The sequence below is a fragment of the Vanessa atalanta genome, chromosome 21 (assembly GCF_905147765.1).
Source record: "Vanessa atalanta chromosome 21, ilVanAtal1.2, whole genome shotgun sequence".
Lineage (NCBI taxonomy): Eukaryota > Metazoa > Arthropoda > Insecta > Lepidoptera > Nymphalidae > Vanessa > Vanessa atalanta.
In genome coordinates, this window is record NC_061891.1 from 6,878,196 (window position 1) to 6,897,512 (window position 19,317).

The window sequence follows — 19,317 nt, forward strand, 5'->3', positions numbered from 1 at the left end:
AAAGCTTGAAATTGCTATTCCGCGATGTAGACGCAGACTATGGCACGATTTTCTAAATTATTTAGGATACTTTACCCCTAGAAACATGCAATTTAAATTAAGATATATAGAAAGCTGAATCTTTTCGAATACACCAACATTTATATATTGTTGGTGGAATATGCATGATCTTCGCACCAGTTATAAGTAATTACATACAATATCGAAAGGAATTAAGTAAATTTTACAGCACGGTGAATTTCCGTCTTACGTAACAACCATTCAGTCATTAAGACGTTTATTGTATTTTGACGATACTTAATCACCTATGATGCTTTAGGTGTGTTCAATAAAAAAATTGATAACAAACGCAAATTGTGTCAATAAAATGATTAATAAACGTTTACTGTTAATCATCGAATAAGTACATAAGTGTTTACATTTGAACTTTGAAGGTAGGTTTGTAGCGAATTTAATTATTGTGAAATACTCAAGATTTATATGGATTCCATCGGCCTTTAATACATATCAGTTTTATCTTATTTTAAATATGCATTGATATAATGTTTTATATTTTTTATCATTTATAGGGTTCCGTGCCTCTAAAGGAAAATAAATTTGGCAAGATGCCATATATTTTAGTAAAAGTATAGGAAAATACCTGAAAACCGTCAATTTGATGTTACATCAGTGTATTTTTAAGTATTTTGTTGTGTTACAGAACGCTCAGTTAGTGTCCGACTCGTACTTGCCCTGTTTTTTTTTTCACACTAACGTCTCGCCAAATCTAGCAATAAATATTTTTTCTTTGTCCGAACTCTTTTACTATCTTATACTATCAACGAGCCTCTAAGCTAACAGCTCAAATGAGAGCATAACATCAGTTAATACGTTACTATGATGCAGTTGTAAGTACGGAATGTACGCGTTACTTGTACTAATCAATTGGAAGGGGGGGCGGTCAAGTAATGTGTAACACGATCGTCTACATCGCTTCCTCTCTTTACATCTTCTTGACATCAAATACTAAATATTTTAATATACTTCAAATAAATACATAAATATTTTAATATACTTTAAGATGGAGAGAGGTTCTCAGTTGATTATATCGAGACTTCAAGAAGGAGTGTTGTGTGAGTTCTCAGTTGATTATATTGTTTATGTATGTTCGGGCATAACGCCGTTATATACCTACAAACCATTTAAATTTCGAAAAGATCTGGTGATGGGTTTCGGACAAACAACGGAAGTCTTCGATAAATGCCAAATCAACCATGATTGCTGGTATATTATTTCGATATGCCATTGAATTTGTAATTTTTTTTATCGAAATCACATCACTCAAGTGTATTTTAAGACGTTTCCTAACGTATCAAGCGCTTGTAAGATGAGCCTGTAAGGCATGAAGCAAAAAGGTAATGTAATATTAAAGTAACAATCGCTAAAAATCCCACTGCTAGGTTAACCAACTCCTTTACAATTAGATTTTATATTTAAACGGCTTTACCTTTGAACAGTAGTTGATCAATAAAAAAATGCTGTCTCTTTTTATTGAATCTGAAATTAATGATTAAGAAAAAGATAGAAATCTGTGTCGAATCAGCCGCTACACAATGTTTATAAGTGTAGACCAGTTCACTCTATCTCTATCTCCACGAGTGACACTCGTACTTACAAGACGTTTTAGTATGTGTGAGATGATTAATGTAAGAATAGATACAACAAAAAAATACAAACTAGATTGTATTTGTTAATATACGTAACTGTATAATAACTTATTAAAGGTGCGAATAGCATGAATGTTTTTAAATCAAAATTAAAGGAATACGTATATACAATTTAATCAAAGTTTTAATATAGCGTTGTTTACAAATGTTTATATTAAGCGTTCAAGAGGTATAAATATTGTCACGTCCTACTATAGAACATTTATTGTATATACATATATTGTTAGTGAACTTTATGTTTTTATGAGAAATAAATTCTTTAAACCTAATATACGTCGACATTTTAACGTGGAGGTGCGCGCCGTCATGAGTGAACACATCTATAAGTCCATAAATAAAATTAATCTAATTCTATACATACTGAAGCTACAGTATATTTTATTACTTTTATCATTATTTAATTAATGAGTATTTTCTGTTTATTTAAAGTAAGTAATGTAGGTCAGGGTTTTAGAAATATACGATATGCGAGCGGTTTGCCGCTAATTTGCATAGAGATAATAAAATTACGTAAACATAAAAAATATTGCCGCTATTCTGTACAACAACTCGAACCCTCCATTTACTTGTATAAATTTTACTATAAACTGAAAAAAAAATGAATGAATAATTATTCACGAGACGAAACTTCCTTTATTTTTATTTCATTCGAATATTCAAAATTAATACAAATAAATTCAATTAAATATGATTGAAAACTGTACAAATGATAAAATATCATTCACAACACGAAACTTCAATTATTTTAAAGTGTGTGTGTTTATTTTTCTTTAATTTTCAAAAATATTGGAAATGTATTCCATTATAACATTTACTTGCAGAAATTCAATACGATTGATAACTTGTAAAATAAATAACGTAAAATAATTTACAAGACGAAACTTCAGTTTTTTAAATACCTACATGATTTATTTTTACTTGAATTTTCAAAAATAATACAAATACATATATAAGTGTTTACATGTAAAAACATATATTATCATAACCTTCACTGTCTGATAAGTGTTATCAGTCAAGACGACGCGACCTCCGCTTTTGTTTATTTATGAAACCTATGGAATAATTAAATAAGTAAATATACCTATAAACATTAAATAGGCAACTTAGTAGACAACTTTAGTAGACAGACGTTGTATCTGTCTACAGATACTTGAATCTTAAAAGCGTTTTCGTTTACATTACGACATACCTTAGAAGTTATACGGTCGCAATTATAATTAACTAGTTGTCGCCCGCAGTTTCGCACGCATTTTAGGGGTTGGTTCTATGGTGTTAGGTATAAAAATTTATCCTATCCTTCCTTGGGGTTCAATATTGCTTCATCAAAATCGGTTTAGTTGTATATGAAGGCGTAACCGACAGACTTACTTTCGCATTTAAAAAATGTATAAGTATGGATTGTCTAGATTTTGTTATGTGTTGATTGTAAGTAAATAAGAAAATGGTGGCAGTAGTGATCACATGTCACCGAGTAGCTTTACAAATAAATAAAAAATAATATCTTATTAAAATATTATAAACGCGAATGTTTATTTTAATACGATGTAATACGTGACGGAGATTTATATAAAGAAATAAAATATACTAGAGTTATTGATACAGACAGTCAGACAGACAGACAGACTGAGTTAAATTCGTACTTATAATATTAGTATAGATCAATATCTAAAACGAAAAGTAACACTAATAACTTTTACATAATTAAAAATAAACTTTACGCAAGTGGTCATACAATATAATCATCTGATATAAAGATAATACGATAAAAAAAACGAAAAAGTTTTCATTAATACGAACAACATTGGAATAAGCAATTTATACTCTAGTCTAACACAATTTAAACAAAAAAAAAAAAATTCAAATACTCTTTAATGAGAAACATTATAAGTATTATTCTACGTTATTAATGGCGTGAATGAATAATTAAACCTTGAAAGTCTGTAACACTCGGTTACTGAAGTTTGCAGATAAATTCTCTTCACCTGTAGTAATTCTAAAAATGACACACTGAAAGTTGTCCTTCAGCGAAACTTAATTTCGGTGGTAGGACTTCGTGCGGGCTCTGGTATACAATGACAATACAACTGGCGCATCGAGTGTACAATTGACGAAGATCCGTGCAAATGTAAAGTGTAGGAGAAATTGTAATGTCACGGCTATCACAATAATACCGACACGTATACACATCTTTTAAATAAAAAATGGTATATGGGACCTAATTTTTATACCATACCAATCCTCTGAAAATACACTGTCCCTGTAGTTGAATAGTGAAAATAAAATATAAAAAAATGGTTAATAAATACTTATAATACAATATTTTTTTTATTATCATCGCAAGATTTGTTTGTCTATTTGTTCGCATTTATATATATTAGTATATAATATTTATTACTAGACTGATTATCAATTATTACACGGTATCCCAAAATTTCAATCCAGTTGAACACAATACATTTTGAGTGTCAGCACAACCCCTTAAAACTCGAGAAACTTCTGGATGTTTCCGTAATTTTTTGTATTATTTGGAAAACAGAGAAGAAAATCGGTGTCGTTTAAAATTGTAAGTTTAATTTATTATATTTCTGACCCTTGAATGATTTCAGATATTTAATTCTTATATAATGTTTAAGACGTCACATTTTAGCCTAGCTCTCTAGTAAGTTTCGTTTTCGTTGTACGACGAATGTAACGAAATTGTGCAATGTATCGCTACGGAAACTATAAAGTGGGAAATGGTACTTGCGTTTGGTTTATTTTATATATAATTATAATGTACCCATACCCATGTACCCTAAGAAGCTGAACACATAATCTGAACACATAATCACATATTTTATTTTATGTGAAAGTAACCAACGTAAATTAAGTGGTCACTATTCTGGGGCTGCATATAAAATACATCTACACACTCCGTTGTAATCTCTATTGTGCTACATTCGGCAAAAATTTGGTCCATACCTATATTTGTTTGAGATAAAAATACTTCGAGACCGTTTGACCGATTACCATTTAAGTGTATGTATTTTTTAATAAGGATTTTTATCGCAACTCGCCGCTATATGGCGCTGCAGCAATGTTGCGTGCAACTTATCGTCACGATAGGACGTCTGCCGGGTTTTTCTAGATTGATATAGAACTTGGTCGCCAATTCTTAGGCATAAATAAAATAGCCTATGTCCTTTTTTGTCTTCAATTTTGCTTCATACAAAGTTCGGATCAGTGGTTTGACCGTGAAAGTGTAACAGAGTTACTACTTATAATATTATAGTATAGAAGTCTTGATATACATAGATGATCGAAATAATTCATTCGAGTTAAAAGGAATATGTTATTATAGTCAGGTAAAGTTTGAGAGAGATATACATCATAATTGTTTAATACAAGGTTTATAATCGATTTTCATTGTTAGGGTTATCTCTAAGTAGTAAGGGAATTTACAACGATAGATCTATAATTATGATTCATAAAGCTTTCGACGATAAATGAGAATATCGTCACGGAATGAACCGTCTCGAAATGTTATCAAACCATTATTCATGCAGAGGGCGACGAAGCGAATTGCCGCTTAAATTATTTACATTGAAACGATTTAACGGTCAGACTTTGAGCATATTAGTACTGGTGAAACTCTTATAACATTCCTTTTTTAATCGATTGAATTTTGCGAAAACCGTATAAAAATTCAAAAAAGCGAATTCTGATTTTCCTTATTAATAAATAAAAAATGAGAAGCGCTTGAAACCTTAGACGGCCATATTCTACGGCGGAATTTATTTAGGAATTTTTAAAACCTACTATTTTCTAGTAGGTACATACATTATTTTGTTGTAGTTTCCTAAGGTTTATTTTTTTTATAAAATTTTAAGAATACGAAATTATTTACAATTTACATAAGATCAGTTACTATATAGTATATAGCGTGCGAGTCGAGAAACTTCTATATGTCGCTGACGCTCTCAAAAACAGTACCAATAAGCAGTTGCGCCTATTATTAATATTATCGTCTGATTGATACAATAGACTTAATTTTCGTATATACCTAAATTAAAATTTTAACTAATATCTACTTATGGGATCGTATACATCCTACTTAAAAAAAAATGTAAAAATTATGAAATTCCATACAAAACAATTCTAAGCATATATTTATAAGAAAATATTTATGTATAACATACATGCAAATATTTGCATGTATCCAACTGAAAAATGTAAACAAATCAATTCCTATGACAATGTAAAGTATGTACAGGATGTTTTGGCAAGCCGCTTGAATGATTCAATTCTTATACGCTAATACGATTCTGATGAACAAATTTAGGACGCAGACGAAGCCAAGTATGGAACACGATTCAGTTTCATCTATTTATTAAATAGCTAAAATTATAATATAGGAAAAACTATACGATGCATGGTGAAATACAACGCAGTATTTCGAATATAAATTTAATATACTGTCAAAAATCCAAATCCAAATATTCATTATATAAATAGGCTCATAGAAGCAGTTACAGTGATGAATGTAAAGTCAACGACTTGGAAAACTGATGCTACCGAGAAGAACCGGCAAAAAACCTCAGTAGTTACTCATTTCTACCATTTTAATTACAGAGTATGTCAGTAAAGCAAGTATGTTTAATAACACTTGACGATCGCGACAGAATAATGTATGTATAGATAACAATGGAATGTTGTACATTATTAACAAACAAACGCACGTGCTGCCACGTTATATAAATTACAAGAACATGAAGTTCACGCTTGTCACGTCAATCGACTAAATTTAAAACGGGTCACACTGCGAAGGGCAACTAATTATATAAATAATATTATAAACTAAAACCTTCTCCAAAATGCGCTGGATATTTTGGTATTAGTTGCACGTATTATTGTCTAGTAGTTAAGCTTTATAAAAAAAAGACTTAATTTATTCTGCACATTTATTTGTAGATGAATAAATAATTCAATTATTAGTTATAATTGTTACCTAATACATATAAATGTAATAACAAAAACATATTTATTTTTAGTATGTTAAAGAGTGTAGTTATTATATAAAACGGGCAATATTTCAAATTAATAAGGATGAATATTTCTTTTAAATTAGTTGCAAGAAAAGGTAACTTGCCTTTAGATTTCCCGGTCGAATCTACATTGAATGATTGATTTTTATTTTTTCATATTTCATATAAGGTACTTTATATCCAAGTTTAATTACACCCATTTTATAGTATAGAGTGCACTGACAAGATGTAAAGGGTTCACTATATTTTAAATTGAAGCGTTACACTTAGCTTACTGATGGTGAAAATTTTACCACAGATTTCGTGACAAGTACATTAGAACTGAGATGAACTGGCGAATGATACTCAGTGGGATTCCTTTATCTCAAATATAACAATAATAACAACATTATATTTATAATTGACATTTACAGCGTTCAGTATTCACTAAAAAATAAACTGAAACGAGTATTAAGGTTCATTTTGCACCGCTCAGACCATAATAACATACAGACGTATAATGTGAATCTTGGGATGATTTCGAAACGGACCGCATGATTTAATATTTTTATTTGACTCGAATACTGTTAGCACGTGTGGGTTAAAATTCACAATTGATTTTAATTAATTCAAAATTAATCATCAACTTAAAAACTGTTTCAAAATTAAATTTTGCACACACAGTGCTTGTGACAATACAAACTAGTACGCTAAGGTGTAATCGTTTTTGTGTCTTGCACTTAACACAGTAGGTGTTTAGACACATAACTGAAACCTGCCATCCCGCCCTAAATATATTGTAAAAGTGCGTCTTCTTAAAAAGTAATTGACAACTTTTAGGATGTACACGTTACTGATAAACATTGCTATAATTTCCATAAGTTATCAATAAAAATCTACACAATATACATTTCAAAGTATCACAAACATTTACAAGTAGAACAACTGCCAACTATTTCAGTAGAAACGCACCATAATATTTCATTACAAATTTGTCGCGACGGCAATGTCTTTCTAACAGCTGTCTGGAGTGCTATAATGAAATTCATTTTGGATCTCACTTGTGACATTTTGAAAACCGAGTTATGGATATAAGCTTATTCGCTATGTCTACACAGTATTCAACGAAGTCGCTTCCCACCGTCTGTACGTTTCGATCGTTAAAACTACGCAACCGATTCTAAAGCGGTTTTCATTCGTAGGAGGTTGGGGTAAAACGAAAGAGTGGTTTGGTTCTTAATGATTTAAATTTATTTCACCGAATAAATGTTTTAAAAGACTGTCACAGAAAATACTAAATTTATAATCAACTGGAGCAAGTATTACTGGCCAGTAGTAATCAAGTTTTACCTATAAAATCTACTGATAATTCAACATCATCAAACAACAGAGTGATTCAAGGGCAAGGTACAATATTCGGGTATTATACATATGTATAATACCTGAATATTATAGCCGAGAATTGTAACTTTGCTAGCCAGAAATACAATTTTCTTTTTATGTTTGTTTAATTCAATGTTAAAGTTTTATATAGAACCTTAGTACCCCATGTGAAGCTGAGACGGGTAGCTAGTAGTTTTATGATTATTAAAAATAATAGTCGCATAAAACTTTCTACATTGAGTTTCACGTTTGTTAAAAAAATAATAGCTCGATTGTTCCAGTGATTACTAAGTCAGGACTACATATATTCAGATTATTGTATTTGTACCGTAAGCTCGCTTGATACCTGACAAGGTCTTGTAATCCTTATTTAACGTACGTACGAAACGCTTGCCGAAATAAAACCAACCTAACTGCTCTTATTTGAAAGTATTTTAAGTCGTTTTGCCAATTAAAATTAAATAGACAAAAAAGTTTTTTGACGACAGAACACAGTGTCAAAAAAAGAACTCATTTCAATTTAGTTATTGTATTTTTTTAATTGGGTATTGTTTATTTTGTCGATACAATATTCGTTAAGATAATAAATTACATTAATAAAAACATAAGGCATCTGAGTATTATGTACATGCCTGATTATTATCTAAATACGTAACAAGCCTAATAGCTTATACAAAGATCACAGCTAGTCAGTTATTACGAAGTAATTTACTTAAGGATATGAAATCTATTTACTAATACAATAAGACTGGCAAGTGCATATGTTTGAATTGGTTATTTAAAAACATTGAACCCTTTTTGAATAGTTCCACTTGCATCAGATAGATAATTAATCAGCCTACAGTCAAATAACCTTTAAGCTACGACCCTGATAAGTGGACAACCAGAAACACTTATGTTTTTGTACAATAGCCGTACTAAACATTAACTTAGATTTTTCCTCAATTAATATACGGCGGAAAGAGCCTTATTTGCTTTCCTTGAATCGCTTTTCGGTAGCTTAAGTTGGATAAACAAATCTAGCAGCGGGACATTTTTTTAATATAAGGTACATACAATTAGTGTTAAATAATGTTTGAACAAGCCTCTTGAATAATAAACTCTTATCAGAACTGTTTGAATCTTAGGTATAACGTAATAGTTTGTTATTGCTCGTATGACTGCAGAACCCGGATCCTAGGATCAAACCTTGGATAAATTCCCAGAAGCAGCCCGCCTGGAGACTGCCAGTCTTTACACTTGGAAAACACTTTAACCCAATCCTGCACCTGAACTCTTACCGGGCATTTGATTATAAGAGGGATTTAATAGAGATTGGGTGGTAGGGCTTTGTGCCATCCACTCATCAGGTATTCTACCAGTAGTCAAACAGTGATATATAGTATTGTTTTTTTCCTGTTTGAACTGGTACAAGAGACATAACATCTTAGTTTTGGTCATCTTATCAATGTTGACCATTTGATCATCCGCCTACCTATGTTATAAAAAAGAGACTACACTTGTGAGTGCATACACTTGTGCATTATAATATGTTCTGCACATTTGAATAGTCTTGCCTTAAGAATTGTCACAGTGGATGAATTGGGTCACGGTGACATCATTTTACGTGTGGTGTCAAGATTAGAAGCCGCCCAACTCGTGTTGATTTTCGTTTAGCACCGATCGGTTACTTTCATCGTAGTTTTATTGTTTAATCTCTGGCTTCCGGTATTTTAAGTAAAGTTTTTTAGACGAATTGAGACGGAGAACCGTTTCGTCAAAAAGTTCTGTATTTAATGATCGAACAATTCCAATAATAGCCAAATAAGCATTTACAATAATGACGACAACAAAAAAACAACACATCGCTTTTCATATTCTTTGGGAACATTCAAATGATTTACATAAGATAACTGTCCGGTTCCAAGCAAATCTGTTTGCTTTAGATACTCCATTTATTCCGAACGTTTATAGATTTTATAACATAACGCTACGGCCTACGACACGGGTGCGGGTAGTAACTTATAAAGGTTGGTCGGCATCAATCTAGTATTTTGATTCAGCGCAGTAATCCACTGACATTGGATTGATATTTGCATTTATAACACTTTCCAATCCATTTTCGAGTCCTCTCCAACCTTGGATTTTGAATAAAATAGCCGCAATTTTTTTTCAATCCAGTGAAAGCTTCACCCCACACCGTGTCAATACATCTGGGACCCGTATAAACGAATCGTAACGCTGATAAAAAAACTGCACGGAGAAGCGCTGTGCTGCTAGTTTGTAATATTGGTATCTGGTACGAATGATGAATCAAAATGTAAGACAATAGAACGCGACATCGAAACGTCCTGTATTTAACATTACATTAATTGAGATCAATTAATTGTAACATGGTATGATGAAAACGTCTGAATTGAGAATCACAAAGTATGTACATGAGAATGATTCCTGCACAGTCACACCTTAATAACAAAAAATGGGCGCCCAGTGATTATTTTTATATTTATTAAGTCTCAATATTATTAGAATTCTCTAATCAGAGTAATTTAATATATTTGTATAATAATTAAGTGTTGAAGAAAACTACAATAGAATTCATATAATTATTTTTGATACAATTGAATGAGTTTTTATTTTTGCATGGTAACAATTAAAAGATCTTTAGTCGACAATTTCTACTTTGCGACAGCCTTTGACTACTGACTCACAGTTATGGATGGTCAATGCATCCTTTAATACACAGCTCAATTTTATTGTGTAACTAATTACCCCCGGGAGATCATTTATATAAAATATATTAGTTCGTTGCAACGATATATTAAACAACACGAGTACTTATTTAAAAAAAAATCTGTGTCCCTGTTTGTAAAGAAACATTAAATTAATATCTTTGCAAACAATAGTAATGATAGTAATAACATTCAATAGTAACCATTGTTGTACGACCAGATAGATCTTTTTATGTAGATTTACTATTTTAGTTACTTACGATAAAGGTTTACTGTAGTGAGACCGGAATTTAATATTTGAGAGTACTTATTTATTCATCTTCATCCGAAACTATTATTCAACAGATCAATTAAATTGAATTTAGTTACTTACGTGTGTACGTGAATGTTGTGAGATTTATATTAGATAGATTTTGAAGAAGGATATATAAAACTTTATTTGTACTTTTACGGACATACTCTGAAAAAGGTGGAAAAGAGTAAGTACTAAGTATTTTGCAGTCTTCTCAGTATAATCTAATTTCCGAACCGGTAGTAATTTTACATTTAATTCTTACAATGTAACTTGAATAAAGAATACATAGATTTCGAAATACTTTAAAGTACTTATTTATTGATCTTCATCCGTAACTATTTTCCGTGACATTCCTTGTTATCCGTAACATTCTTGGGCAAGGAGATGATCTAAATTTAACAGACCAATTAAAATAAATTGTTAAATGCTAAAACTCTTGTTACGACATTACACGGTCCTTATATTTTAATCGGTAGCAATTTAATATGGAATTTATATTTTTATTAAAGTACACATATATAGTGTCAAATAAGAGGCTTGACTTGATAATAGAAAAAAAAAAAACATTACATGTCAAAATCGAGTCTTCGTTTGTTTTTTTGAATTTAGCTTCATTATAGCATTGTCTTTGAAACATGTTTTTTAACCTATGTATGTATGTTATATGTAGGCTTATAGTATTACAGTGGTTGCCAGACTTTGAAACTGACGGATTTATTCCTTGTGAATGTATACAGAGATATCAATCTAACTCCTACTGGAATAACATTGGGATGGCTCTTGAGCGTTTAATGAATTATAAGAATATTCCACTAAATATCCAAAGCGATTTCTAAGTCAAATTTACGAGCCATTTCGAGTCAGTCAAATTTACGAGCCATTTCGAGTCAGTCAAATTTAGTCATTTCGTCGTGATAAGGTGAAAAGCAGACAAGAGTTACACTTATATTTAGTCTGATTATAGGAGATGAAAAATAATAAAAAGTCTAGAACTATCCCTCAATTAAATGACAATTTTTTATATTCAACTTATAAGATTTGTTTAGTGATTTTCAGTGATATAAATGAAGCTTCATAATACATCCAAAAAATAACATCTACATAAACTACAACAATACTATAAAATATAAATTTACATTAGATTTAGATTCAAACGTTTAATTTACATGATAATGCAACAATTAGTCATCAAGCAGTTTTGTACAAGGATATAGCACCACATACTGAGTCAATGATCTCAGACGCGAGCTAACGGAGTCGGGGAGACTTGAACCGCGACTCGTGACACCAGTTATCCTTGGCTGCTCTATATTCATATTTATTAGCAATCGACAGACGTATACTCTATTCCAATCATAACAGGAAAAAAGCCAAATAAACAACATTTGACAACAAATTGACGCGATATCGATTCGTCGAGAGCTTGATTAATCTATGATATTCACCATGGATTTGCAAAAAAATTGCGTTTTTGCGGACGAAACTGTTTGAAAAAAAAAAGAACTTTGGAAGTAAAATTAAATTGGAAATAAGAAGTTAAGTGTAATAGTGTTGTATTATAATTAAATATATATTAATCATAAACTTAGTGTGTGCACAATATCGCTGTGTTATTAGCAAAGCACATAAAATTTGTAAATCTAAGGTTTCCTACTTCCATTGGAATAGGCTATAAACTCTCCTGCGTATATGTATGTATATAAAAAATCATGGCGATCGGTATAGAAGTTCATGTGCTGTATCGCCATCTAGCGGTCAGTTAGCACAAAGTTTACAAAAGAAAAATATTTTCCATGAACAAATACATGCATATACGTTAGTGCCAACTTTTATAGTGTTTATATAAACGATTTCGAAGTCGATATCTCAAGCAGATAATTAAACATCCCTTTTTTATTTTGTATACAAATGACTATTCGTAGTAAAATGTGCTCCTATTGATAAGTTCTTAATTTTTTAAATAAGAAATTAACATATAAATAAACATCTTGTGTCTTAGGGCGTAATTTGTCCATTTTTATTTTATGTGGACAAAATTCCAGCACCGCTATCATATTAGAGTTATAATAAATATTACAAAATATACGTCCATTTTAATCTTCACATATAGTTACATGAATAAATGTACTATATTGATTATTGGGGCGTGTTAGACCAATCACCTCGTGTATGTTATAATGCATTGATATAATCCATTTAATAGATTTTTAAAAAGAGCTCGGACACCGGATATCCTATCCTTCGTCACTGAATTTATGTTTTGACCATAATAGTGTATTTATTACCTTAAGCTAAAACAAAACATTATAATAGGTTATAAGTATTGTTAGCTTTTTCTAATCTCGAAAATGTCATGATTCTTTTCTTGAAGAATTATTAAATATATATATATATATGTTCCATATTCGATTCTTCTGAATAGGTTCATTAAGTATTACAATTTATGCAAATGGATTGTAACTTTCAATGTTTATACAATGATGATAAAATTTTCAACGCATAACTTGCGTATTGTTACGAGAAAATCTTTCCATAGCAAACTTGTACATGTCTCGTAAATAAATTCAAATACTTTAATACAGTACATCCTCAACGGTGGTCAGACTTCGAATCTATTCTCTGAACGAGATAAAATGTTTTTTAAAAAGTCTATTAAAATTAAAATCTACTATCATAGTCAACTTTAAAATCAAAGCAATAATCGCTTGCAACTAAGATTATACTATCACACCAAAAAAAGTTATATACATTTTTGTAATTCTGTCAATACGTTATAAAGCTTTTCATTATAGTTTTTTTAATATTTATTGATCTTCCTGGAAGAATAATTCATAACCGTAATTATTACGAAAAATTAAAGACAATACGGACGAAGTTGAACAAAATAGTTAGTACTTTATAAAAACCAAGGAAAAAGAAACAGTAATCAGTTCTTTCATCGGTTCCAAGCCGAGAATATTTGTTTGTACTTTAAAATAGCACATGAAATAAATGAAATTTACGAGCGCGCGGGAACATCAATTAAAAGAATCGTTTACTGGAAATGTTTTAAAATAATTAAACACTAAACTGTCTAATTTGAAAATTCTTCTCCGTTTGTTGTATTTTTAGAAACTATAAATTAAGACTAACAATCTTCGCATGATATATTAAACTGTACAAATGTGTGCGCACACATAGATGGACTTTCTTATGTGTTCTCTCATTCTCACCCTCCCCTCCATCCTTGAACTTTCCGAATGTGCCACTTTTACCTCCCTATCTCCAGGCTGCGACTGATATCGACAAGTCAGACAATATTCATTAAAAAATTTTTTTGGTCCGACTCGGGGGTTTCGAACCCGGGACATAGGGTCATAGAAGCTAACTAGAGTTACGAGACAGTTACGTGTGTTAACTACACGCAAAAAAAAATAGTACAAATTCTAGACTTAGCAACGGATACATTAAATCAAGCAAGGCGCAATTCTAATACGGATTGTCTTAATTGTCTGCGCACGCGCACCGAATTGCTTAGATTAGTTTGTATAGCATAGAATTCATATGACGATCGCCGATCTCGTGAGAACATTAATGTAGTGCAGTAGGTAGTGACTAATTTAGCCATAGGAACAATAGCCCGTACGTCCGAGCCGCGTGCCAAGCTTTCTGTTTACGTTTATGACAAATCGTAGACGCCTTTTAAACCACTTCCTCGACATTAAAATGTATTGCTATTGATCAAACTCAAGGTGTGCGGCCATTTGCTATTTATTGACGATTGACATTGATAACGTGTCGATGGCGTAGATGGTACGATGTTAATTATTATTACGATTAGAAATAAATACGTGGCGGTGGTTTGAAATTTATAAATATGATTTTACATTTTTTACTGATATTGTTTGATTTTGCGCCGTAACGGCCCACTGGTTAGAACGTTTACATTTTAACCGATTAGTGCTGTTTACTGGTATTTTGTTTTTTAAATACTTAGGTATACACTTTAAATTCACAAAAGGATTAATTTAGCTATAGGATATATTTAGAAGCTACCATTGACTTGCCACTTACAAATACTAAAAGTATATAGCTGTCATTTACTTGTGTTACTATACCACTATTTTTTTTTTATTATAATAAGCGGGCTCAAGGACCAGAGTTAGTTATCAAGCGATTTCAAATCGGTTATTGTCAAAAAAGTGAAATGTATTGCCTGAATTATACGGTCATTTTCAAGAGTGTTTTATCAGTAAGATAGATTAGATAAGTCTTATCTCATAACAACTTCAATTCAAATAGTCAGTATGATTAATATCTTCTGTTTTAAATTTCGATTTAAATCTTATATATTATTGGTAAATGCGAAAGTTTATTGCGATTTAAGGGCACTAAACACTCAACCGAAACCTCGTTATAAAATTGCAGAGACGTTGTTAGAGGTACAGAAAAGAACACGGAGGTCAAAGTACATAAAGGCCGGCAACGCACCTGTAACCCCCCTGGTGTTGCAGATGTCCTTGGGCGGTGGTAGTCGCTTTCCATCAGGTGAGCCTCCTGCTCGTTTGCCCCCTAAACCATAAAAAAAAAAAAAACAGCAAAAAAAAAAAAACATTCAATACATAACACTGCTCCTTTCCCATTTAATGCAGTCGAAGTCACGGCGCAGTAAGTGGTCCAGTGATAAATGAATTGTCAAGTCATACAAACATTTCATGATGAAACATACATTTAATTTAATCCTGAAGCACGACGATCCAATGTGTGGCGATCACATTATAAATACGTGGTATTTTAATATTAAATTCAACTCTTTAACGTGCTTAATTACAAAATGCTATAAAAGACTAGTTGAATATAAAATATTTTGATAGATAAAATGTACGCGAACGAAACCAGAGATTAAAACTAGTTGACCTATTTAAAAAGTACATTAACATTTTAATAAAATTCTCGAATACAACGAAATGAGGTTTCTCGTTATCCTCGGAACATGTTAATGTTGACGTCTGGTAAATACTGTCTGGAACTAGATTAGAAGAACAAACTTTAGTTGATCAAATATTCTACGAAGAGTTTTTTATAAACGGTAAAATTACCATCTATAATTTTTATGTTGGTTTAAGTAAATAAAAATATATTTAATTAAATCAAACGCCAAAACGCATTGGAGTAGCGTGGTGGAATATGCTCCAAACCTTCTCCTCAAAGGGAGAGGAGGCCTTTAGCCCAGCAGTGGGAAAATTTACAGGCTGCTAATGCTAAAAAAAAAACAGGGACTCAATGAGAAGTTTTTATAGGATTAAATCTATGATTTACATTTATATAAACAGGTGTAAAAAATACTACTGTTTGGCTGTAAAATTAAAGTCCTCAGTACTACAAGGACCTGAGTGCAAGGAGTATTGTGGCGACTTTCTTTGGCTCACCGATTATGGTCATGAATCATAATAAACCAGGCGGCCACCAATGCGCCACGCCTGGTTTTCTTTGTACCATCTGCACTCTAGATGACGACGGGCCTGTACCTAGCGGAAGTGAACTGTTGTCCAGCGATGGGATATTTACTTTTACTACTGAGCGACATTACATTTTTTACTTATTCAATGCGTTATTTAAAAAAAAAAACTAATAATCAACTTGGCGACATTTTATACAATCTTGAATCATTGACAATCTGTGACGGCCTTATATTTTTAATTATTCGATTCTTAAACGCCTTCAAATATAAATATAAATTATAAATCAAAAGCGCTTTAAGTGCACATTTTTTTTATTACAATCAAATACAGATTATAATAAAATAAGCGTTAAAATTAATGACTTAATACTAAAGCAAAGTCTATTATCAAATTTTATGAAATTAAATTATTAGTAGAAAGATAAGATATCCAAGTGACACGTCACATAGTTTCGGTAGACGGCAGACAGAATGACTCACGATTTGACAAGATCAATGGCAGACAGATTTCATACCCGACTATTTTAGAATACAACTTGAACATTTCGACCACGTGACAACAGATCGAATGTACAAATATTAACGTATGTATTGAAAATTCCATTGTTATATTCATTGCTCACCAGAAATAACAAATTGAAATTCATTTATTCAACGTACAAATACACTTACTCATTGAAAGTCTATGTAAAAACTATCACCGGTTGGGAAAGGAAAGCAACATGACCTGCCAAGAAACGAAAGAAACTCAGCGGTTTTTTTTTTTCTATCTTTGAATTAGTTTACTATGTATTACCATTATTATAAACAAATTGCTTGGAATCCATCGTTTTATTTGTCTTCTAAGATGCTATAATTCATGATATCACTAATTCTCTAATAAACTTTTGCGAAAACGTTCCTTTTCGTATCATCACCGAATACATTTCTCCACAAAAGAGTAAGCCAAGTTTAAGAGGCAAATTTAAGTTATTTACTCATTTATGTTAGAAAGGTAGGCAAAATACCTGATGGTAATCACCATCGATCATAACACTGTCACTGTAAAAATACATTCTACACCGCTAATGCAATACAACCACGAACTCTATAATTGGCTGACAGTTTAGTGGTAATGGCGTTAAACAACATCATTACATTTAAATAACTTAAATGCATTTGCATGAATTTTAAAACTAAAAAAATCAGCTATTCGTACAAAATTATATTTATCTGGTGTGAAGAGGTACTGAGGCAGTGTTAATATTGCACTATACGGAATAACTAACGCATTATATGAACGTAATAAAAAACAAAATCAATTTAATAACTATTTTCATCCGCTTGTTATCAGACATTACCTAATCGCTTAATAAATAAATTCCTTGTTTAATAGATGCATTACATTTCAATTAACCATAACGATATTATTGTGAATATGGTTAAGTTTCGTAGTCTAATTTAGTCACGTTTGTTTAATATTCCTAGTAGTTTCGTCTGTGACGTAAGTACACTTAAACAAAAAATCTTTAATGATATTCTTCCATAAAAGCACTTTTGACGTTTTATTTTCCCAGATGTTTAAATCATTAAAACATCTGGCTTGGTTACAATGCTTTTTACATGTTATGATAGTCGATTCAATAGAATATGGACGTATTCTAAGAAACTTCGAAATATGACAGCTTGAAATAGAACAAAATATTCAAAGTTATGATTTTTTACTCAATTATAAAATAAAAGCCTTGAAAGACATTCTGTATGAAACAAATTTGACATTCGATGGAAACGATTTCGCAACACGATCGTTATACATTGTAATTATTACAATAATACGCAATATTCGTAACAATATATTGTTTTCATTTCGCTTATTATCATCTAATTTCACAAGGTCTACGTCGTGCTTGGATATCTTACAGAATAGATCGACACATATTGGTAATAAACAATTGCCTTTTTTTTAAATGTCTTTCGCAGATTTATTTTTGTTTGCTTGAAAGTTCCTCTTTAAATCAATCGTATAGTCATTGTAGTGACTATCGCACTTCGTCGATATCTGCAGCACTTGAGAATACGCAGGTGCGTTGCCGGCCTTTTAAAAATTGGTGTCGTCATAGTGAACTATGCGAGACAATAATTAGGCAGACGTCTGCTATCAACCGCTTCCCGCCAATGCTTCTTGAGATGATTCTACCAATGATGCGGTTGAGTTGTTTATGAACTCGCTTAATATATACTAATTAATAAAGACATGACAAACATGATATCGTCTAAAATTACCCAAAACGCACCGAAAAATTCCACCAACAATTGACACGTGTATACATATAACTCAGTATTGATAAAGTATACGTATAAAAAATACAATCGTCAGTATTACAATCGTATCAAAATTATATAATCGCCGTTTATTAGTACAGTAACAAAACTCTGATGTGGATATCGAGACTACAATCTGATACGCTTAATATAAATCACCGCAAAATAACACTGTTTTATGCTTGTGTATTTCGATCTTACAATAACGCAATGCGAAACGCTCAGGGTCGTTCACACATGACAATACAAAACAGAATACTTCACCAAGAGATTCTTATTAGCTTTTTAACGCGTGACTTCGACAAAGTGAAATTATATATTAATTTTCACCTATAGGAAATACATTTGTGTCACTGTTAAGGTTATCTCTTTGCCTAAATTCAAATTTAGAATCGGATATAGTGAGTCACAAGCGATTGTCGATATCGTTTGTAGAAAAGGCCAAAATACATTGAACAAGATCAATCACGTGATCAAC

At 31.4% G+C, this 19,317-nt stretch overlaps 1 protein-coding gene across 3 annotated transcripts in view; it reads right to left on the reverse strand.

Annotated features, from left to right (window-relative positions):
- The window catches only part of LOC125072416 (stromal interaction molecule homolog), a 47,190-nt gene that overhangs the window by 25,554 nt on the left and 2,319 nt on the right, over positions 1–19,317 (reverse strand). The gene's annotated exons all lie outside the window — the stretch shown is intronic.